The following is an 18179-nucleotide window of genomic DNA, read 5'->3' on the forward strand; positions in this document are numbered from 1 at the left end:
TTTTAAAATGCTGGGGGTCGGGCTGCCGACCCCCAGCATTTTAAAACCTTCCCGGGACACGGGGAGATTTTAAAATGCTGGGGTTCGGCAGCACTTCGCTCCCGTCCCCCCAGCATTTTAAAACCTCCCCGGGACACGGGGAGATTTTAAAATGCTGGGGGTCGGCAGCGCTTCGCTCCCGACCCCCAGCATTTTAAAACCTTCCCGGGACACGGGGAGATTTTAAAATGCTGGGGTCGGCAGCACTTCTCTGCTGTCCCTTGGAGATTTTAAAATGCTGGGGGTCGGCAGCGAACGCTTCGCTCCCGCCCGCCAGCATTTTAAGATCGCCCGGGGCAGGCGGGGGGGAAGGCAGGACACGGGGAGATTTTAGAATGCTGGGGGTCGGCAGCGCTTCGCTCCCAACCCCCAGCATTTTAAAACCTCCCCGGGACACGGGGAGATTTTAAAATGCTGGGGGTCGGCAGCGCTTCGCTCCCGACCCCCAGCATTTTAAAACCTTCCCGGGACACGGGGAGATTTTAAAATGCTGGGGGTCGGCAGCGCTTCGCTCCCGACCCCCAGCATTTTAAAATCTCCCCGGGACAGGGGGAGATTTTAAAATGCTGGGGGTCGGCAACTAACGCTTCGCTCCCGACCCCCAGCATTTTAAAATCTCCCCGGGACAGAGACTTCTCTGCTGTCCCTTGGAGATTTTAAAATGCTGGGGGTCGGCAGCGAACGCTTCGCTCCCGCCTGCCAGCATTTTAAGATCGCCCAGGGCAGGCGGGGGGGAAGGCAGGCGGGGGGGAGCAAAGACTTTTGCCCCCCGCCGGCCTTCAGAAGAGGTCCTCTTCTGAAGGCCGGCTGTGGGCGAAAGTCTTTGCTCCCGACCGCCAGCATTTCCCTATGGGCTTTCGTCTTGCGATGCAAGCCCATAGGGAAATTCGTCTTGCGAAGCGCCTCCAAAACAGAAAACCCTTTCGTCTTGCGGGTTTTCCGTCTTGCGAGGCATTCGTCTTGCGGGGTACCACTGTACATTTTAGCATCATTATTTAATACAGTGGTGCCTCGCAAGACGAAATTAATTCGTTCCGCGAGTTTTGTCGTTTTGCGATTTTTTTCGTCTTGCAAAGCACAGTGTCGGGAAAGTTTTGGAAAAGCTTCAAAAATCACCAAAGTCTTTAAAAACCTCAAAAAAGGCTACCACACCGCATTCTATGAGTTGCTCCTCGAAGTCAAGTCGCAACTGTATTAGCGGTGTTAAGAAAAAGGAAACAAACTTGCAAGACGTTTCCGTCTTGCAAAGCAAGCCCATAGGGAAAATCGTCTTGCGAAGCAGCTCAAAAAACCCTTTCGTCTAGCGAGTTTTTTGTCTTGTGAGGCATTCGTCTTGCGAGGTACCACTGTATTTCCTGTTGAAACCTAGATTCTTTCTCAGAAAAACCTCTTTCTGATACTTCTTTTTTAAACATTTCATTAATCTGAAAATAATGCAGCCAATCATTTACATATTCTTTTACTTTCTCATATGGTTTCAATTTCCATTTACTCCCATCTTTGATTATTAAACTTCCATATGTTATCCACCTCCCCATCATATTGATCTTCTTCACACTCATCACTTCCAACAGAGATAACCAATGTGGAATTTTTGACTCCAGTAGGTTTTTATACCTACCCCATACTTCAATAAGAGATCTTCGAATGATGTGATTTTGAAAACCTTTATGCACTCATTTTTTATCATACCATAAATATGCGTGCCAACCGAATCTATTATCAAATCCTTCCAAATCCAACAATTCTCTATTTTCTAACTTCATCCATTCTTTCAACCAACAGAGGCATGATGCTTCATAATATAATTTCAAGTCTGGCAGAGCGAAGCCTCCTCTATCTTTTGCATCTGTTAATAACTTAAATTTTATTCTCGGCTTCTTACCCTTATCTTGAAACTGTTCTTTGCCACTCTTTAAATATTGCCGCCCCTTTGATTATTGGAATTGTTTGAAACAAAAAAAACATTTTCGGTAACACACTCATCTTTATCGTTGCAATTCTTCCCCAAAATGATAACTTCATTCTCCCCCACACCTCTAGATCTCGCTTAATTTTATTCCATGTTGGTACATAATTATTTTGAAATGGATCAATACTCTTAGGAGTTAACATAATCCCTAAATATTTAACTTTCTTAACCACCTCTATCTCTATCTGTTGCTGCATTCTTTCAGTTGTTTCTTGATCCATATTTTTCACAATTATTTTAGTTTTTTTCTTATTTAGTTTGAAACCCGCCACCTGACCAAACTGTTCTATTTTTTCTAACACATCTTTCTAGGCTGCATTGCCCCATATTTTCATTTTCAGTGTATCAGTTATATGGGACAGTTAACACAGTATAACGGCTCGGCCCAAGCAGAAGCAAATGTCGTTGCTGAGGACTTAGCATGCTCATCCCAATAGATTTTACCATGTCTCACATTTTGGGGCATTGCATGTTTAAATATGTGGACCGTGGCTAAGGACAGACTCACTTTCTCTTAGTTTCTCATTTCTCATTTCTCTAATCTTCCCTTTGGCCCATTTTCTCATCAGTTTGTTTTGGACAGCTGGAGATATATAGATAGATAATCAGCACAAGAATTTGTGCAGATTCTTGTGCATTTTTCCTAATTGGCTTCAGTTGCTGTGGCCAGCAGTTGTAGACAGTTTTGTTTTATCTGTCTGTTGAGCTGAGCTCCAGATCCTTGCCCTCTTCACTAATTCTAACTTGCTGGTGGTTGGCTGTAGGAAAAGTCTTGCCTTAGATATTTCTTTTCAGGCTGTGTTCTTCATATTTTTTTACCCTCCAAAAAAAGTTCAAAATGACTTCTTTTTTTTAATTCTGTAAATAATGCAGCCATGTAAATAATCCAGAATGTGCTCTAGATCAAGGACTTCAAAACAGTTTAACCTTGAGTCCCCACCCCTCCCATCAGTGCTGTTTGTTCCTGAAGATGCTGCAAAAAACACCTTCAGGTCTGGTTGGGAAGGAGTTGGCAAGTCCTGTTCCCTCCCCTCATAATCTAGATTGTGATGTGAAACACTGCCGCTGCTTTTTCTTCAGATGAAATGAGACCTGTATAAGCACAAGTTTTGGATATGCATATGTGAATAATGTAGTTTGTATTTTGTCTCTTAATGACTTCAACAGGAAGTCACAAATAAACACTTTTTTAAAAAATTTAAAGTTCCTGATGTGTTTTAATGAGATTTAAAGTTGATCCTGAACTACAAAAAGGTATAGATTTAGTTGCTTGGATTCCCTCAGCATCTGTAATAGGAGCATAGCCCCGAAAGCAGGCACACATTTCCTGATTCTGGTAACCTGATATATACATGTAAGGGTTCCTTGATGAGAATTATGGGAGGTGGGGGAAAGGCCCATTAATTTGTAGAAGTCCATCAGCTATGAAGCAAGAGGAGCCTCAAGCACATATGAAGTTCCGGTTCATAGCCTGCATTTAACTACTTTACCAAGTCTATGACAACACAGAACATTTCTGGTGTTTCTCTGAACCTTTTACCTAATAAAGACATTGGTGCTCCCACGATTACTGCACAGAAGGAAGCAAAAATTGTACATTCCGTGAGAGCCAAGTCTCTTGTTCCTCTTCAGGCTGTTCTGATCTGAAATAACAGCAACAATGCCAGCAAAAATAAATATGTGCCAATAACATGAAATAGCTTTCTGTAACATTCATGCAAATGCAAAAACAGCCCACCTGATTCAAAATTAAGGAAGAGCACATTTAACCATTTTGTATATCTGTAACTACCACAGCTTTCTGCCTTTCTACCAGGCTGTTTCAGAGGGATCAAAAATTTCTGGGACTGACCTTTCACTGAGGATGAACTGCTATAAGAAAGGTGGGGAAAGCTTTCTTTATATAAAATCACCACCATCCTCTCAATCATCTCCATCTTTTAAGAAAATAGTACAGTGGTACCTCTGGTTAAGAACTTAATTCATTCCAGAGGTCCGTTCTTCACCTGAAACTGTTCTTAACCTGAGGTACCACTTAAGCTAATGGGGCCTTCCACTGCCGCTGTGCAATTTCTGTTCTCATCCTGAAGCAAAGTTCTTAACCCGAGGTACTATTTCTGGGTTAGTGGAATCTGTAAATTGAAGCGTCTGTAACCCGAGGTACCACTGTATAAGCAAAAATAAGACCAACACAACCCATTTTACAAACAAGTGGTCACTGACACAACTAGTGCAACAAGGCTGGTGCACACTTCTGATTACTCTGCACCCAGTGGACTCCCACAGATGGTGTGAAAAGCCGTGTACATGAAACATTAACCACATTATAGATCTACCCTGAACTTCCTTATGAAAAGCTGCATTTTGATGTTTTTTTTCCCTCAGACCAGCTTCAAACTGAAATGAGAAAAAGAATGAGATAGCTGCATTTTAAGGCAGTGATGCGTATACAACCAGAGTATGTAACCATAACCACATTTAACCATTTTCCCAGTAGAATTATAATACAATCTATTACCTTGTCAAGTGCTAAAAATGTACCTTGCATTTTTTATGCAGGGTGTTCTTATTGATACCATGGTTTTCTGAGTCCCAGAAACTATCAGGAGGGTGAAAGTTCAGTCAGTGACACAATTTGATATATCACCCATTTTCATATTAAACCATATATCACCCATTTTCATATTAATCATAGAATCATAGAATCATAGAGTTGGAAGAGACCACAAGGGCCATCGAGTCCACGTAAAGCTGCCTGCAACCTTTGGCAAGATGGCAAACATTGCGCAGGAATCGCAGGCGACTGCAGCTGTTCCCTCCCCTTCCATCTTGAGATCGTGTCGTTGGGGGTGGCTACAGAGGTCCTCCATCATAAAAAGCTTGAAGAGAGGACAAATAACTTCCCCCACAAAAAAAAACCTAGGTCTCCCCCAACAAACGTTTGAAACTAGCTCCCCTAAATCTAAAAGATGGGTATAACTGCGCGCGCCGCTAGGCGCGTGCCGCTGCCCTGCAAACTCTGATAAGCTCCTCTCACAGCTAATCCCCTGCCTCAACAGAAACCCTGCCCCCTCTGACCTTTACACAGGGAAAACAGCTAATCAGCCACAAAGAAACACACACACACAAGAAAACCCTTTTTGCTCCTTCTTCAAATGCTGCCCTGCAAACTCTGATAAGCTCCTCCCACAGCTAATCCCCTGCCTCAACAGAAACCCTGCCCCCTCTGACCTTTACACAGGGAAAACAGCTAATCAGCCACAAAGAAACACACACACACAAGAAAACCCTTTTTGCTCCTTCTTCAAATGCTGCCCTGCAAACTCTGATAAGCTCCTCCCACAGCTAATCCCCTGCCTCAACAGAAACCCTGCCCCCTCTGACCTTTACACAGGGAAAACAGCTAATCAGCCACAAAGAAACACACACACACAAGAAAACCCTTTTTGCTCCTTCTTCAAATGCTGCCCTGCAAACTCTGATAAGCTCCTCCCACAGCTAATCCCCTGCCTCAACAGAAACCCTGCCCCCTCTGACCTTTACACAGGGAAAACAGCTAATCAGCCACAAAGAAACACACACACAAGAAAACCCTTTTTGCTGCTTCTTCAAATGCTGCCCTGCAAACTCTGATAAGCTCCTCCCACAGCTAATCCCCTGCCTCAACAGAAACCCTGCCCCCTCTGACCTTTACACAGGGAAAACAGCTAATCAGCCACAAAGAAACACACACACACAAGAAAACCCTTTTTGCTGCTTCTTCAAATGCTGCCCTGCAAACTCTGATAAGCTCCTCTCACAGCTAATCCCCTGCCTCAACAGAAACCCTGCCCCCTCTGACCTTTACACAGGGAAAACAGCTAATCAGCCACAAAGAAACACACACACACAAGAAAACCCTTTTTGCTCCTTCTTCAAATGCTGCCCTGCAAACTCTGATAAGCTCCTCCCACAGCTAATCCCCTGCCTCAACAGAAACCCTGCCCCCTCTGACCTTTACACAGGGAAAACAGCTAATCAGCCACAAAGAAACACACACACACAAGAAAACCCTTTTTGCTCCTTCTTCAAATGCTGCCCTGCAAACTCTGATAAGCTCCTCCCACAGCTAATCCCCTGCCTCAACAGAAACCCTGCCCCCTCTGACCTTTACACAGGGAAAACAGCTAATCAGCCACAAAGAAACACACACACACAAGAAAACCCTTTTTGCTCCTTCTTCAAATGCTGCCCTGCAAACTCTGATAAGCTCCTCCCACAGCTAATCCCCTGCCTCAACAGAAACCCTGCCCCCTCTGACCTTTACACAGGGAAAACAGCTAATCAGCCACAAAGAAACACACACACAAGAAAACCCTTTTTGCTGCTTCTTCAAATGCTGCCCTGCAAACTCTGATAAGCTCCTCCCACAGCTAATCCCCTGCCTCAACAGAAACCCTGCCCCCTCTGACCTTTACACAGGGAAAACAGCTAATCAGCCACAAAGAAACACACACACACAAGAAAACCCTTTTTGCTGCTTCTTCAAATGCTGCCCTGCAAACTCTGATAAGCTCCTCTCACAGCTAATCCCCTGCCTCAACAGAAACCCTGCCCCCTCTGACCTTTACACAGGGAAAACAGCTAATCAGCCACAAAGAAACACACACACACAAGAAAACCCTTTTTGCTCCTTCTTCAAATGCTGCCCTGCAAACTCTGATAAGCTCCTCCCACAGCTAATCCCCTGCCTCAACAGAAACCCTGCCCCCTCTGACCTTTACACAGGGAAAACAGCTAATCAGCCACAAAGAAACACACACACACAAGAAAACCCTTTTTGCTCCTTCTTCAAATGCTGCCCTGCAAACTCTGATAAGCTCCTCCCACAGCTAATCCCCTGCCTCAACAGAAACCCTGCCCCCTCTGACCTTTACACAGGGAAAACAGCTAATCAGCCACAAAGAAACACACACACACAAGAAAACCCTTTTTGCTCCTTCTTCAAATGCTGCCCTGCAAACTCTGATAAGCTCCTCCCACAGCTAATCCCCTGCCTCAACAGAAACCCTGCCCCCTCTGACCTTTACACAGGGAAAACAGCTAATCAGCCACAAAGAAACACACACACAAGAAAACCCTTTTTGCTGCTTCTTCAAATGCTGCCCTGCAAACTCTGATAAGCTCCTCCCACAGCTAATCCCCTGCCTCAACAGAAACCCTGCCCCCTCTGACCTTTACACAGGGAAAACAGCTAATCAGCCACAAAGAAACACACACACACAAGGAAACCCTTTTTGCTCCTTCTTCAAATGCTGCCCTGCAAACTCTGATAAGCTCCTCCCACAGCTAATCCCCTGCCTCAACAGAAACCCTGCCCCCTCTGACCTTTACACAGGGAAAACAGCTAATCAGCCACAAAGAAACACACACACACACAAGAAAACCCTTTTTGCTCCTTCTTCAACTGCTGCCCTGCAAACTCTGAAAGAGTTTACTTATTACTTGGAAAGAGAAAAGCAACAAAGGAAATGTACCTTTTCTTGAGCATAAGAAGTAATCCCAAAGTTCAGTCCCTGAAATGAGAATTGCATTTGACACGCAGGTTGTTGTGGCACAAATGAAAGTGAGAGTAGAGAGATCATAATGTGCAACATGACTTGAACATTGACCAGGAAAACTTAAGGACTGGTTACATATTAATCATCCAGCTATTGTACAAATACCTTTGTTTGCAAGAAGTCCCTCTGACACACATGAAACTGGTTTGTAACTGAGAAAATATGCTAGCAGAAACCACCTGTCATTATGATGGGTGACTTGGGTTTGAACAGAGAGCTTTCTGGGCCTGTGTGCACATTTGCAAATTGCAGACACTGTGCTGTGGCTCTCCACATGTTGCAGCAGTACAACTTTCATCAGTTCCAGCCAGTATGGATGATGAGAGTAGTTCAGGAACAGTTAGAAGAACACAGGTTAGTTACCTAAGGGGTCCCTTTTTCTAAGGAAAGGAACTGCCCACCCCCACTCCGCAACTCTCCAGATATGTTGTCCTCATGTCAAATTATACTCAGTAGTTTATCCAGCACATTGGGACATTTTTGATAACTTGTTTTTTTAATTGATTAGGAATAATATTATATGGAGGGCTGGAAAAATAAATTTAACTTGCCATTTTCTCACTGCAGCACTACAAATGTAGAAGGCACTGTTATGCCAAGGCTCTCTTAACACTTCCTCACCTGCCAGGAAAACACTGTCCCTGACTGACCATGCCTGAGGCATGAATGTGTTGTAATTGCAGAGTCTTGTACACAGCGGAATGATGAGCAGTACGTGCCACATGCTTAACTTTGCTTTATTTTCAGTTCAGTGTTGAGAGATTACAAACATGCATCTTGCCTCTGCGGGAGCAGAGAAGCAACCGTCCTTCTCCTCGGAATAAAGAACACCGAGAGAAAGGGTGAAAAACAGGAAACCAGTGTACGTCACATCCAGTCTCCCATTCCCGTGGGAAAACCCAACAGTACTCTGACTGTGGAATGTAAACATTGTCCCGTGACAAGCACTTCGCTGCACAGTGAAGAAAGCAGAAACCAACATCCTCCCCCTTTCTGTGAACATCACTGGGCAGCGTGTTCGTACAATATCAGTACAAACCCAACTTCTGTACATAGGTACAGTGTTGATCCCTTGATACAATCTTGGACAATACATCAGCAGGAATTTCATTACCTGGCATATAGGACACCGTTACGAGTCCCTTCTGAATATGTTCCCTAGCATGTTGCAACTTCAATTACAAGTGCTTCGTGCTTTGCTTACAACCTTCCGAATTCAGCAAAGCCAAACATGCTTTGTTGTCCTGGTAAACCTGGATTGGACATTTGACAGGAATTTTCATGTCTTTGCACAATTGTAACAACCATTCACAATCCTTAAGTGAATAAGACAGTGCATTCAGTTCACCTTCACAAGTACTTAAGTTAATTGTTGTTTGCTTCTTGCATGACCAATCAAATACACCCTGATTGTACATGTAGCAAACTCCAGACGTACTTTTCCTGTCTGTAGTGTCACTTCCAAAACTTGCATCTGCAAATATTTCAAGACCACCAGACTTCTGATTGTTAAATCTCAGTCTGTAATGCATAGTGCCTTTCAAATAGCGTGCTATGCGTTTTAGAGCTTTCCAATCCTTAACAGTGGGATTGTTAACTTGTCTGCTTAGCAAATTACAGCTAACAGCAATGTCAGGTCTTGAACATCTGGCAATGAAGTTTAGCTTGCCTAGCACTCTTCTGTACAGTGTAGTGTCAGAAAATGCTTCTTCAGTGTCTTCTACCTGATAACCTCTTGTCATCGGTGTGTCTACAGGGTTAGCATCCATCAGGTTTAGTTTGCTTAACACATCAGCAATTTTCCGTGACTGGTGTACTAGAATGTTACCACTTTGATCTCTTTCTATTTCCAGAGATAGGTAGTTTTTACCTCACCAAGATCTTTCATGTCAATGTGCTCTTTCAGTTGAGCTAGGGCGTTATTGTATATTGTGACATCTTTCCAAAAGAATAAAATATCATCAACATACAGTGGTACCTCGCAAGACGAATGCCTCGCAAGACAAAAAACTCACTAGACGAAAGGTTTTTCCGTTTTCGATTTGCCTCACAAGACAAATTTCCCTATGGGCTTGCTTCGCAAGACAAAAACGTCTTGCGACTTTGTTAAACCGTTAAAACCGTGCTTCGCAAGACGAAAAATTCGCTAGACGGCAAAACTTGCGGAACGAATTAATTTCGTCTTGCGAGGCACCACTGTAAAACAAACAATACAGCTTCTTTTGCCCCTCCTCTTTGACAAATACACATGGATCAGCTTTTCCTTGCTGAAAACCTAGAGAAAACAATGCTTCAGTGAGTTTTGTGTGCCAACACCGTGCACTTTGTTTGAGACCATAAAGGGACTTCTTTAGAGCACAAACAAATCCCTGTTTTACCTGTACGCCATCAGGTGGAAGCATATAAAGTGATTCACCTAGAGATCCGTACAAAAATGCTGTATTTACATCGTGGTGACTAATGTGTAGATTCTCCTCTGCAGCTAGCTTGAGCATAAGCCTAATGCTCTCATACCTCACAGTGGGTGAGTAGGTCTCGTGATAGTCTTCTCCTGGTACCTGTGCAAAACCTCTGGCTACCAATCTGGCTTTGTGTCTGACTATCTTGCCATTTTGATCAGTCTTCACTTTGAAGACCCATTTGCTTCCAAGCAGTTTCATTCCTGGAACTACTGGAACTAGCTCCCATGTTTTGTTCCTTTCTAAGGAATCAAGCTCAGCCTTCATGGCATTTAACCATGGCTCAGCCTCCTTTGAATCCAAATCCTGGATTTCTTGGAAACTTGAAGGTTCAAATACCTTCTTGGAGCTTTTAACAGCTGCTACTGCTGTCTTAGCAAATTCATCAGCAAATCTCTTTGGAGGTCTGCCTTTTGTGGCTCTTTGTGACCTGCGAATTAGCCGTAAGTCCTCAACACTTTCCTCTTCCTTCTTAGGAGAAAAGTGGCCTATTGTGAACAATGGTTCTTCCAATTCTTGATCAGAGCTTTCAGAGGGTCGCATAGAGGCTTTCGCACTCTTGAAATCCTCTGAATTATCCGATTCAGTTTCAGAATCAGAATCAGAACCTTCATCAGTGGGTGTGGGTTGTTGCGGCTGCTTTTGCTGTTGCTTATCCTCAGTTTCATCACTGTCATCAGGATAACATTGGAAAATTCCCACATTCTCCCCCCACTTGGCATTGTACTCAACACTTCTTGTGAGCTTAATTGTCTTAGATTCAGTCATCATTATTCTGTAAGAACCTTTCTGATAACCTAGAAAGATACCATGCAATCCACGCTTGCCTAACTTGGAGCTTTGTGGTGTGTGAACCCACATGTCAGAACCAAAAATTCTCATGTGTTTTATGTACGGTTTCTTGCCAAACATCTTCTCATACGGGGTACAACCAATCGCTGAAGATAACCTGCGATTGTAACTGTAAACAAAACACGAGAGAGATTCGGCCCAATAACTCTCTGGAAGATTGGCATCATGCAGCAAGGTTTTTAACCCTTGAAGCAAAGTCTGATTTGCCCTTTCGCAAAGTCCATTCTGCCATGGCGAGCGAGGACTGGACAAATCGTGTTGAATTCCTTTCTCAGTCAGAAAAGCTTCAAACTGCTGAGAAGTGAATTCTCCCCCGCGATCAGTGAAAAGAGTTTTTATCTTCTTACCATGCACATTTTCCAACCAAGCACAGAATTCCTTGAACCTTGGAAAAGCCACTGATTTCTGCTTGAGATTGTACACATAAATATACCTGGAAAATGCATCAATGAGAACCATGAAGTACCTATTTCCACCCAAAGAGGGCGATAGTGGACCAACTAAATCAGCATGAACAACCTGGTATGGTTCTGTAGCTTGCCTACTAGACACCTTACCTTTCGCAGCCATTTTCACCTTGTTTGCTGCGCATGCCTTGCACTTCATGTGGTACCTGCAGGGTTTAATAGTCATACCTTCAACCAAGGCAGGCATTTTAGATACTGCCTCAAAATGCAAATGACCAAATTTCCTGTGAAAATCGTGAATACATCCTGCATGCAAACTTTTGTTAGAACCTGCAATGCAACAAGTTTCATTCTGCACAACATCATCATAATACAAAACAAACAAACGATCAACACATTCAGCATGCAATACATAATCGTCTTTCTTTGTGATGGTGCATTTCTTGTTCTTGAAGGAAACGTCAATGTTCCGTTCATTCGGCTGCATAACACTGAGTAGATTGTGTGTGGCATCTGGTACGTAAAGCACATCTTGTATCGATAAGTCCAAACTGTGAAGAACAACAGTTCCGTAGCCTTGACTGGGGATCGTGTGGTCATCCGCCTGGTGAATCGCACCTTCCTGCGGTGTAAAAGACACGAACAGTCGCTTATCGTTGCACATGTGGTGGGTAGCTGCTGAATCAACAACGAAGAAGGATCTAGACGTTTTCTGGACCTTTGCGACGTTTGGAGTGAAGCGTGAGACCATTGCCTTGTGCTGCGTTGTCCTGGACACTGGACCTTTGCCTTTGCTTTGGCCTTTTCCACGCGATGAGCTTCCACTGCGCTGCTCTGTCTTGGCCCTGGGATTTCTGCATTCCCTCTTCATATGGCCTAGACGTCCACACGAGTAGCATTTCACTGCCTTCAAAGCTTTGGCGCCCTCTGGTGGTTCCACTGCACTCTGGGATGTCATCTGTGAAGACTCCCCCTTACCCATGCAGCTAGCACCCCGGCGATCTGCTTCATTCTGAATCACGGCAGTAACATAGGCTACTGTGAGCTGAGCAGTTGGCTGAACAGCAATCTGAGTGGCAACGGACTCCCAACTTGGACCCAAAGAATGTAGTATCATGAAGGAATACACAGCCTCTGGAAAGGTGAGTCCTCTCTGTTGCAGCTCATGTCTCAGATTCTGCATCTCCATCAGATGTGTACGCACATCCCCACCTTCAGCAAGAGCCATACCATGCAGCTTGGCATAATAGTACATTGAGGAACCAGCCTCTGTCCTCAAGTGAGCTTCTCTTAAAGTGTCCCAAATTTCTCTGGCTGTGGTCTTTCCACGCAACAGACAGAGCTCTTCTGGGGATACTATCAATGTAAGAGTTCCTATCGCTTTGGAATCTTTAGTTTTCCATTCATCTGTAATTGGAGCTGGGGGGTTGTCTGTAATAACCTTATACAGACCCTCTTTCTGCAGAATAGCCTCTGCATAGAGTACCCAGTCCGCGTAGTTTTTCTTATTGAGCTTAGGAATCCCAAAAGCATCAGCCAGCTTTGCGTTAGCCATCTCCGCTACTTCAAACAAGCTGTGTCTGTGTACAGCTGCTTCCAAAAGCACTTGTAAAGGTACTTTTGGTTTTCAAGCCTCCCAAGCCTATGAGCTTGTGCCTTAGAGCCTTTGCCTGTATCGCGGCAAAACGGCTTTAAAAGTTCAAAGTCCAGCCATAAAGCCATAAACTAGAAACTGGCAGGCTGCCCGGAGCATGAGCACATACCTCTCATCAATCAACTCGACGCGCAGAGCAGATAACGCCGATCCATTTCTCTGTTCCTCTGCCGGCATTCCGACTCGACTTCTGGAGTCCATCCTTCAGTTTGATTGCGTCTTTCTGGGCCCGGAACCAAAAATGTTGTAATTGCAGAGTCTTGTACACAGCGGAATGATGAGCAGTACGTGCCACATGCTTAACTTTGCTTTATTTTCAGTTCAATGTTGAGAGATTACAAACATGCATCTTGCCTCTGCGGGAGCAGAGAAGCAACCGTCCTTCTCCTCGGAACAAAGAACACCGAGAGAAAGGGTGAAAAACAGGAAACCAGTGTACGTCACATCCAGTCTCCCATTCCCGTGGGAAAACCCAACAGTACTTTGACTGTGGAATGTAAACATTGTCCCGTGACAAGCACTTCGCTGCACAGTGAAGAAAGCAGAAACCAACAGAATGCTTTCTTGTGCCCTCAGAGACTGCCTCGCTTGGGCAGATGCAGCCAACCAGCCCAGGACACGGAAACCCATGAAGTAGAAGCCAGGACAGCATCAAAGAACATTCTAATGTTATCTTCACTAATATATATGTATTTGTATTCACACTTTACCTCTGTGTACACATTATTTGTCTGGAGAATTGCATGGCAAAATTTGGAGCAGTGTGAATTTCAAAGGATGCCCGTGCTGTGGTTCTGACATTGTTTCAGAAAGCATGAATTTGGTAGGTTTGCCTTTAAATACAAATTGAATTGAATTCTTCCGCCATTCCTAGGCTGGAATCATTAGGCCAGGGGGCTCTATAGCTGGCCTCTTCCATGCACCTTCTGCTTTCCCCTCATTATGCTTCCCATTCTCTCCTCCTTACCCCTGACCTCTCCCCAATTCTCCCCTCACTCCTTTATTTCTCACACATTTGTTTCCCAAATCCTCCACTTCCTAATGTGCTGCTGCTTCTTCCCTCTGAGGCTCTGACTCCTCTGCCAGCAAAAAAACATCGAGGGGGGGGAGTGTTTTATTTGCATTTTCTGGTGTTTACGTTGCTGGTTTCCCCTAAACAGCTCCCCTCCATTTAAAAACAGTTGTTCCATATCCAGTTCTAACTGTAGCTTCTTGTCCCACATAGAGATTTCTCAGGAGACAGATGAGGTGATCAGGAACTCCCATTTCTTTAAGAACTTGCCATAGTTTGGTGTGGTCAACACAGTCAAAGGCTTTTGCATAGTCAATGAAGCAGAAGTAGATGTCTTTTTGGAACTCTCTAGCTTTCTCCATAATCCAGCGCATGTTTGCAATTTGCTCCCTGCTTCCTCTACCTCTTCTAAATCCAGCTTCCACTTCTGGGAGATCTCGGTCCACATACTGCTTGAGCCTTCCTTGTAGAATTTTAAGCATAACCTTGCTAGCGTGTGAAATGAGTGCAATTGTGCGGTAGTTGGAGCATTCTTTGGCACTGCCCTTCTTTGGGATTGGGATGTAGACTGATCTTCTCCAGTCCTCTGGTCACTGCTGAGTTTTCCAAACTTGCTGGCATATTGAGTGTAGCACCTTAACAGCATCATCTTTTAAAATTTTAAATAGTTCAGCTGGAATACCATCACTTCCACTGGCCTTGTTATTTGCAGTGCTTTCTAAGGCCCATTTGACTTCACTCTCCAGGATGTCTGGCTCAAGGTCAGCAACCACACTACCTGGGGTGTATGAGCCATCCATATCTTTCTGGTATAATTCTTCTGTGTATTCTTGCCACCTCTTCTTGATGTCTTCTGCTTCTGTTAGGTCCTTTCCACTTTTGTCCTTTACTATTAGAGGATAGTATATACTATTAGTGCTAGTAATATCAGTTGTGTCCTAATTCAAGTACACAATCGTACTCATGTTGCGTGATTTAAAAAAAAAAACAAACCTAAGGTATTCATCTCACAAAGCAACAGACTTGTCGCACCCCAGGTAAGTGTTGCTCCCATTGTGGAACACAGGGAAAAGGAGTTTACCCTTCTGCCCCATCATGATCCCAACATCACTTAACAGCAGCTGATTTCAGGATACGTGCAGGTAATTATGCTAATTATGCACTCTCCTATCAGACTGAGCCATGGCAACCCTAGCTCCTTATTAGAAGGAATGACTGTAACAAGTGGGAAACCACAGCGAAGTATCTAAGGTAAACCTTGCCGCTAACATTAGGCTTATAGTGCTGTTTAGGGCTTGTGAGTAGGAAAATGACACCTTTGTATTTCTCAACCCACAAAATGCTTAGGTTCAGGGGCAACAGCCCTTCCCCACTTCTGTTTATGTGGGAACAGTTTCTGCTAGTCATCCCACCATAATTCTCCCTACAGGATACTTTAAAGTGTTAGGGGCTCAAGAGGCTTTGACAGCCTCATGGTCCTGGAAGCCAATAAATAGTCTCAGTTCTCATTTCATGTTTTATAAAAAAATATACCCACAAAACAATGACAATGATAATACTTTAACAAGCCGAGTAGGAAATGAGTCCATTCTTAACCTCAAATAAAGTGGCTCTGGTAATACATATACCCTTCCAACAAGTCCACAGGTCACATACACGTTAGAGCTGCCCATTGTAAATCTTAAATAAACTTGATTTCACCAGCAACCTAAATTAGTCAGCAACTAATAATCTAAAGTAGCAGAAGTTCTATCCACACGTTACTTCCACATTCTGATCTGTACTGTAGGCCTGCATTGTAACTGCCAATTATCACTACATTGAGATACAGTGGTGCCCCGAAAGACAAATGCCTCGCAAGATGAAAAACTCGCTAGACCAAAGGGTTTTGCATTTTTTGAGCTGCTTCGCAAGACGAATTTCCCTATGGGCTTGCTTCGCAAGACAAAAACGTCTTGCAAGTTTGTTTCCTTTTTCTTAAAACCGTTACAGTAATACAGGGTGCATTGCTTGAAGAGGTGCAGTTGCGACGACTTTGAGGAGCAACTCATAGCACGCAGTGTGGTAGCCTTTTTTGAGGTTTTTGAATACTTTGGTGATTTTTGAAGCTTTTCCAAAACTTCTTTTGCAGCCATTTGGTAAGTTAAACTTTTAAAACTTTTTGGGGGGGGTTGGATTTTGGGTTGGGGAGTTTGGAATTCAAGGACTTGGTGTTGGGGAGGGGTTTGCAAGAATCTGAAAGCTTGTGTGTGTGTTTTCTGCATTTTTATGATTTTTTGTGACCATTGGGCCACTCTGCTGTTGTTTTAAAAAATTCTGGGTTTGAATTTCTGTGTGGTGGGTGGCTGGGGGAACAGTTGAGGAGGGGTATGCAAGAATCTGGAAGCTTGTGTGTTTTTTTTCTGAATTTTTCTGATTTTCTGTGACCATTGGGCCACTCTGCTGTTTTTTTAAAAAAATTCTGGATTTGAATTTCTGTGTGGTGGGTAGCTAGGGGAACAGTTGAGGAGGGGGCTCTTCAGCAAGAAGCAAAGAGTGGAAGAGGAACCTTCTTCGAGTTGTCCCCCAGAGTTCTTAGAAAATGTACTGTACACTCTGTTGATTTTTAAATGTTTTTCTGTCATGTTTAGAAACTTAATTTATTGTTCCTTCAATTTTTGAAATGCTCTTTACAGTATGTGTGACTTTAAAGAGCACTTAATAAACTCTTGTTGTACCAAATTTGGTTTTGTTTGGACTTTTTTTGACCATAGGAATGCATTAATTGAATTTCAATGCATTCCTATGGGATTTCGTGCTTCGCAAGACGAAAAATTCGCTAGACAAAAAACTCGCGGAATGAATTAATTTCATCTTGCGAGGCACCACTGTACCTTCCAATAACTCTCTGAAATAAAGTACAGTGAATAACGGAACTCAATGAGTTTCTTGGGGGTGGGTAGGGATTACCAGTGGATATCACTTGTTATTCTTGCAAAGGATTATTGCATCTGAAGCAGGAAGCTGCATCCTGATTCTTTTTCATACATAAGAAGAAAGGGGGGCCCTTCAGAATACCAGTGTGTGCTTCTCTATGAGTATGTGTTTTACCTGCAATGAATTGAGCAGAACAGAAGGTGTGAGGCAGCAGGGTGCCAAATTCTGGGTTCACACAGGGTGCTGCCAAAATTTGAAAGATCAAAGTCTGCCCATGGGTCCAAGGAAGGGCTTCTTCCAGAGCAGCCTGTAACTGCCTGCCTCCTTTACAGCTGGTGGGACTGTGCTTATTAAAACTTTTAAATTTAGCAATTCTAAAATTATTATTATTATTCAAAATACAGTATTCAAATCAATAGAATTTACTATGAGTTTCCTTGTTGAAGAATCTACAACATTTATGCAGTCACTGAAATTTACTTTCCCTATTTATACATGCTTACAAGGAACAACTAGGCTTTGAATCATTTATATTTTTTAAATTATATTTTATTAAGTTTCAACATTTTTAACATATACAGTCAAAACACAGTTTGATATTTTATTCTTGTTCCATGCCCCCCATTTTCCATGGAGTTGTTGTTTCTCTCCTTCTGCTGCACCCTATCTTCTACCTACCAAATCATAACCACAATATGATCTATTATATTTCTAATCTAATCTAACCATTTCATCTTTTGTCTCCCATTCTAATGTCAGTTTATACATTTTTGAAATCTGTTTTTCTTTTGCTTCAAGAAAAAATCTTTTCAAAATCAGAACTTCATTCTATAAACAGATTTTAAATAACTCATTATTTTCATAATATTGAAACCAATCCATTACCCATTCTCAGATTTCTTCAAACTTTTTCAATTTGCATACATTTCCAGAAAAATACAGTATCATAGGCGCCGACTCCATGGGGCTTGAGGGGGCCCGAGCCCCCTCAAAAATTCGTTTGGGGGGGCTCCGCCCCCCCCAATAATCTCCGGCGCCCCTCCAGCAGAGCGCCACCGCCGCCCCTCCCCCAGCCCAAAATGCACAGGGTCGGGCTGCATGCCTCCTGCCCTCCCTCCCAAGCAAAAGCTCCACCCAATTTCCTTCGGAGCTGATTAATAGGCGCAGCACGCTCTCCCCTATTCGCTCACGAGGAGGCGGCGCCAATTTATTTGCAAATTCATGAGCTTATTTATTATTCATGAGCTTTCCCGGGCCCCCCCAATATT

The 18179-nt window shown here is 43.5% G+C and overlaps 2 protein-coding genes across 5 annotated transcripts in view; one reads left to right on the forward strand and one right to left on the reverse strand.

The window, feature by feature from the left end:
• LOC308570564 (E3 ubiquitin-protein ligase TRIM39-like) overlaps positions 1–18179 on the reverse strand; it is a 121687-nt gene that overhangs the window by 84635 nt on the left and 18873 nt on the right. The window lies entirely within an intron of this gene.
• The window catches only part of LOC308570493 (butyrophilin subfamily 2 member A2-like), a 97920-nt gene that overhangs the window by 27527 nt on the left and 52214 nt on the right, over positions 1–18179 (forward strand). The gene's annotated exons all lie outside the window — the stretch shown is intronic.

Source organism: Podarcis bocagei (genome assembly GCF_964188305.1).
Source record: "Podarcis bocagei genome assembly, chromosome: 13".
Taxonomy (NCBI): Eukaryota; Metazoa; Chordata; class Lepidosauria; order Squamata; family Lacertidae; genus Podarcis; species Podarcis bocagei.